Here is a 6,000-nt window from a genome sequence, read left to right as displayed (position 1 = left end):
ACCCCTCCAACTCCAAGTAAAATTATTAAATATTTCTTGAACAATTGTATCGTAGCAGTACTTTAATTTGCCATAATTTGTATTTTTCTCCATCTCCTGAATGACAATTTGACCTACAAAAATAACTACGTTGGATTTATATTCAGGTGCACCAAAAGATTATTTATAATTGCCAATCAGCTGTCTTTTACACCTTATTTCACACCAATAAAATGTGCGAAAATATTATGCAATCACTGAATAAAATTTTCATTCACCGCAGTCAAAGCATTATTTAATGATTATGTATTTACTAAGAAATTATAGGATTTTCCAATGGGAGGGGTGGAATAATATGCGATACAACGCGTTCAATATAATATATATATATACACACACACAGAGAGAAAAAAAAACAGTGACAAAAGTGATTTCATACATTTATTAGATCAAGTTTTGTAAGTTTTAAGTTGTACAACGTTCGAGACCATTTAAGACAAAAGGTCATATATAAATGTCAAGGAAATTAAAATGGATAACATCAAATGGGGTAACTTTGACTCTGTGGATTTGGGACACCTTTCAATTTGTTTTATTTATTTCCCTCGTTCAAATACCTGACTTTTTAGTGTCAATGGGTGGCCAAAAGACTAAGTATTCTAGATGGTCCTAAACCCGTAGATGCAAAATTAGCCCACATGATGATAGTCAAAAGATGACAGAGACTTTAGTCATTGATTGTCTACATACATTTCTATTTTTGCCTGTCAACATCCCTTCTGACTTACACTTGAGACAAAATGTTGGAGAGAAAAAAAAACCAAAAAACAAATGTGAAATTTGAGAAAGAAAAACCGTTCCAAGGACACAATGGATTTCTAACGAACAGGGGAAAAACATGGATGAAAATATAAAACAAGAAATAGAAGGATATCTATTTATCTGTACAATATTCTAAATATATAATGCCAGGATTTCACAACAAAGGAGAAAATGTAAATTAACTTTTGATCTCTTGAAGAAAACCTTGGAATTTGGAGTCCGATACAAAATTATTCTTAAATATATGTTTATAAATAAATAAGACAGTATCAAACTATAAGTAATATTTTTTCTTTTTTTAAGTTTATAATGCTGTTGTATGTTGACTATACTATACTGGACATGACGACACATTTAGAGTTACTCTAAGTTCACTGTGTTCCATACATCAATCTATCCATGCCATCAGACCGAGACTGGACTGAAAGGTCGTATTTGTAACATTCCACACACACACACAAAAAAAATTATCAATATTATTTTGAAAAGCGGAGGTATTATTTAGACTGCTCTAGTATGAACAATTGAAAATATCCTTTTAAAAAGTATATCAGAAGCAGTCGTAGCTATTTAAAACGTAAAAAAAAAAAAGATGGACAATACACGTACTTTGTCCACATTCGTTCCACTCTATATAATAAGTCATTTCTGCTATCATTTTTGGTGTGGGTCTGTCAGTTTTTGAATTATTTTAAATATATCATCCAAGAGAAGCGGTTAAAAACTCTTCTCTTTTTTTTTACACAACTTTTCACAAATAACTTAATATTGATGTATTTTAATATGAAATGTTAAAATGACCGTTTGATACAGCCACATATACAATTATTCAAAGATGTCAAACAGAAATACAAATATTTCTAACAAAAAACACACACCTTCCCACCTGATCCCCCCATGATAATAAAGATCTGAATAAGAGTGTATGATAATAACCACAACAATGCCCTGAATAAAAACATAAAACAAGGAAAACAGTTTGGAGCGATAAGGGGATATAAGACTAAGACCCATGCGGTGACTCCTGATAAGGAGATATAAGAACCTTGCATTGACTCCTCATAAGAGGATACAAGACCCTGGCAGTGACTTCTGTTTTTTTATGTTTTTAAGGGTTTTACGGCGCTCGCAAAACATTAAGGTCATATCAGCGCCAGTAAAAAGGAAGAAAATGGGATCGTAAAAAGTTCTAGAATTACAATAAAGCATCCAAGAAAAAGGGAAGACAAAGGGGAATTGGTTCAAATAAGAAACAGGTGTAGATTCCAAAAGCACACTATCAAAGTACTTTGTTTGAGATCACTAAAAGTCTCATCCAGACACAAGCACAGGTCCCCCTAAGAGGAATACACTCAAATGTTTTACAAATCATACATATTACAAAGAAACATAATGCAGCGCATAACAGAGAGATGATTTACAAGGAAAAAAATATCATCTCCCAAAACTCTTAACTAAACATTTGACTGTTTCCCTCCCAGCCAGGGCCTGAGCAAAACCAAGTAATCTCATTCCAAGACAAAGATAGAAAGCATGGTGGAAAACAGATATAGGTGTGTAGAAGACACAGTAAGTACCTCCCTGTCCACTATGGGAGGTAAGAAACCCCACCCAGGCAGTGACTTCTATCAAACAGCAGACAAATGGTCCAAGTTTAAGTTAGAACATACAAACAAGCAAAGCTACATATGGAAAGGACCACATAGACAGAGGGTCCAAGATAGAACATAAAAACAAGCAAAGCTCCATATGGAAAGGACCACATAGACAGAGGGTCCAAGGTAGAACATAAAAACAAGCAAAGCTACACAAGGACCACACAGACAGATGATCAAAGGTAGAAGTAGAACATACAAACAAGCAAAGCTACATGCAAAGGAACACACAGACAGAATGCTATTGCTTGTCTCTTACAAATTCAAATCTACAGAAGGCTAGAAAATAATATTCCAAAGATCCAGAGGTCATCAATATCAAAACAAGAGTGAAGAAATATCCTTCGTTAAAAGAAAGGCACAATTTCAAGTAAGCATTACTGGAAAAGCCTAATGGCACAGATCTTAATAAAGAAAATATTTGTCATGAAGAACACTTGTCAAATGTCAAAATTAGTTGAAATATGATGAGGAACACTTGTCAAATGTCAAAATAAGTTGAAATATTAATCTATCATACATATCACACAAATCATATTCTGACAACAATTCAATGAGGCAACCCACCCAAACACTACTGGAAATTAAAAAAATTAAAAATAAATATACGGGAAAAATATGCAGTTAGTATTAACAATAAGTGGGTAACTAAATTAGGAAATAATTTTTTTTACAAACAAACAAAACCAAATATTTTACAGCCATATGAAATTTTCTTGTTGTTGTTGCTCAACTTCAAAAGTTTCAGGTAGGTCCATTGATATGGAATACAGAGTAGAGGGTAAATGTAGACTGTACATCATACCAAATGACTACAACACTAACAAATTGTTGTACATTAAATTTTCAGTCTATTTATGCAAACCTGTCTGAGACTCTTATAATGGCAATGGACTAATTTTAAGATGACACAAGTAAGGTAATACCAAATCCAGTCAACACTGGTAAAACTCAAAACTCCTTTTTCAGTGTCCACGCATTTTGGTTTCACATAAGGATATTTTAAGGTATGTTAAACATAGATGTTCTCCTCCCCGAAATAAAACAAACAATTAAAAAAATCAGCTGGTTAAACAGTCCACGATAAGCAATTATTTTCTTTTCATACAGTTGAGACATTTTTAAATTATTGTTGACCCCCAAAGAAAAATAAATAAATAAAATTCTAAAAAATAAAATGATACCATTTCAAGTTCTTTTTGAATTATTCAAGTTTTAGCTGATTTAGCTATTTCTTGCTTCACCCTTTTTCAACGGAGCAGATCTGGGCTTTAACTAAACGCATTAGAATATAAATGCATTTTCAATATGAGTAAAATAATCTCAAGGCCACTTCTAGTTATAATACAGATAATGATGTCTGACAATGGGTTGGTTATCAATTGTTATAATACAGACATAGTGATGTCTGACAATGGGTTTTGTTATCAATAGTTATAATACAGGCATAGTGATGGCGACAATGGATTGGTTATCAATAGTTATAATACAGACATAGTGAAGGATGACAATGGCTGGAATAGTAAGCATCAGCTATCAATAGGGTTGTTGATATAATAGGAGTTTGACAGCATTCACGACATTTTAGGTCTATCTAGAGTCCAGAAAATAAACTTCTCTCTGACCAGTGTTTAAAACATTCATCAGAAATAAGAAATACCTAAGAGAGTAGATCTCTGCAACAAGATAACTGTGTGCTTGTACACCAACCTAAGGCAAACTTAATTCTTGAACACAAGACGACAATGTTGAAAGAGAAATATTCCAATGGATTCTGATAGATATTCAGAGATTACTTACAAGGAAAAACAATATAACCACACATGACTAATATAATTCCCTCGCAGCACTGGATTACACCAAGGCATGAATATCACCAAAGCATCTAATTCGAATACAACAATAGCCAGAGACCCTGCCAGCAATCCCATCAACTGTCTGTAACACAATATCTGTTACAATGACTGGACTTGTATATATAGAGAATATTTCTTTTATTGACTTCCATGGCACCGTTTTGATCATAGATTACGTTTTGTTTTGTTTTAAATGGCATTCCTTTGAAAACCACAAACTGATTACATATGATTCATTCAAGGATTGTTGACACAAGCTGACAGCATGTCACTATTCAATCATTATATCAGTAACATTTTAAATTCTCCCATGAACAGTAAGTATGAGATGATGTTTGTTGACATGGAACATGTAGCAGATTGCATGGAGCATCTATATTACATCTAGAAATGTTATCTAGAGCTGTCAGTATCTCACCATTTTTCATAATGTGTCAAAGGTCAGAAATTCTTTTTTTTCCCTACTAAAGGCCACATACAAAAGTTTGATTTGTCTCCTTAAGGGTTTTACTGCGCTTGCAATACATTTAGATCATTACAGCGTCAGTAAAAAGGAAGAAAATGGGATAGTCAAAAAAGTTATAGATATACAATTGAAAGCACACAAGAAAAAGTAAGACAAATGGGAATGGTTCAAATAAGGAACAGATGTAGATTCCAAGAGCACACTATCAGTGTTTGTTTTTTGTTTTGTTTTTGAGGGTTTTACGGCGCTTGCAACACATTAAGGCCATATCAGCGCCAGTAAAAAGGGAAAAAATGGGATAGAAAAAAGTTCTAGAATTACAATTTAAGCATCCAAGAATAAGGCAGACAAAGGGGAATTGGTTCAAATACGGAACAGATGTAGATTCCAAGAGCACACTATCAGTGTACTTAAATTGAGATCACCTAAAAGTGTCATCCAGACACAAGCACAGTTCCCCACTTAGAAGAATACACTCAAATGTTTACAAATCATATATAATACATAAATAAAACATAATAGAGTGCAAAACAGAGAGATGATTTACAAGGAAAAAAATATCATCTCCCAAAACTAACTATACATTTGACTGTTTCCCTCCCAGCCAAGGTATCCGGCCAGGGCCAGGACAAAACCAAGTAATCTCATTCCAAGACAAACACAGAAAGCATGTTGGAAAACAGGCATAGGGGATAGAAGACATAGTATGTACCTCCCTGCCCGCTATGGGAGGTCAGGATCCCCACCCAGACTATCAGTGTTCTTAGTTTGAGATCACCTAAAAGTCTCATCCAGACACAAGCACAGGTCCCCGATAAGAGGGATACACTCAAATCTTTACAAACCATTATATACTTAAAACAAAAAAGAGTTAAGGTTCATAACAGAGAGATGATTTACAAGGGAAAAAAATATAATCTCCCAAAATTATGGCTATACATTTGCTGTTTCCCGCCCAGCCAAGGACTCTGACAAGGGAAAAGACAAAACCAAGTAATCTCATTCCAAGACAATGACCAAAAGCAAGTTGAAAAAAAACAGATATAGTGGTATAGAAGACACAGTGAGTGACCTCCCTACCCACTATGAAAGTACAGGAACCCCACCCATTATTTTTGATTTGATCGTATTAAAAAATACATAAATGATAAATGTATATGCAACACACACACACACACATACACATGAAAAAAAAATGTAAATTGCCAAATACGATCCTAGT

Source organism: Berghia stephanieae, chromosome 8 (assembly GCF_034508935.2).
Source record: "Berghia stephanieae isolate SIO BIC M18660-M18661 chromosome 8, UCSD_Bste_1.3, whole genome shotgun sequence".
Lineage (NCBI taxonomy): Eukaryota > Metazoa > Mollusca > Gastropoda > Nudibranchia > Aeolidiidae > Berghia > Berghia stephanieae.
The sequence above is the reverse complement of the archived record's forward strand: the minus strand, read 5'-3'. Positions refer to the sequence as shown.